Raw genomic sequence first — 474 nt, 5'->3', positions numbered from 1 at the left:
CGTCCTTATGAGCATCATAACATTATATGATCATGTTACTGCAATTTTAATAGTTACCTGATTTTATCTTATAATCAAATAGCCATATTAGTGGCAATGGTCAAGGTCTTTCCATTATCACACGTTTTAATATACATACAAATTACCATCCCAACTTCATCCCAATTTACATTATCCAATTCTTATAACCTTCACATCAACTGGCCGACTTACCCCACAGCGCGTAACCTTTGACCTCACAGGCAGTGAAGATACATGGTCCGCAGTTTGAGAAAAACGCGAGTAAGGTGGCTGCCCCGTTAACCACAACGACTTGAGGGAAAACTCTCCTCCACCTCTGGCCTGGTAGGACGAGAAAGCAGGAGAATCAAGGGTGTGTTATATACGGGTCGTTTATCGTTCGGGATCTTTACTGTCACATTTTAGTGGTATTTTACTTTTCTTTACATATATAACGAGATCCAGTCACATGTT

General features: G+C 40.1%; 1 protein-coding gene across 1 annotated transcript in view; it reads right to left on the bottom strand.

Moving 5' to 3' along the window:
- LOC119592710 overlaps nt 1-344 on the bottom strand; it is a 10,575-nt gene extending 10,231 nt beyond the window's left edge. Inside the window, exon 1 of the mRNA XM_037941644.1 lies at nt 214-344. The gene's annotated coding sequence lies outside the window, so the exon portion shown is untranslated. The remainder of the gene's footprint in view (nt 1-213) is intronic.
- Nucleotides 345-474: the final 130 nt, after the last annotated feature.

Source organism: Penaeus monodon, chromosome 30 (assembly GCF_015228065.2).
Source record: "Penaeus monodon isolate SGIC_2016 chromosome 30, NSTDA_Pmon_1, whole genome shotgun sequence".
NCBI classification, from domain to species: domain Eukaryota; kingdom Metazoa; phylum Arthropoda; class Malacostraca; order Decapoda; family Penaeidae; genus Penaeus; species Penaeus monodon.
The sequence above is the reverse complement of the archived record's forward strand: the minus strand, read 5'-3'. Positions and strand labels throughout refer to the sequence as shown.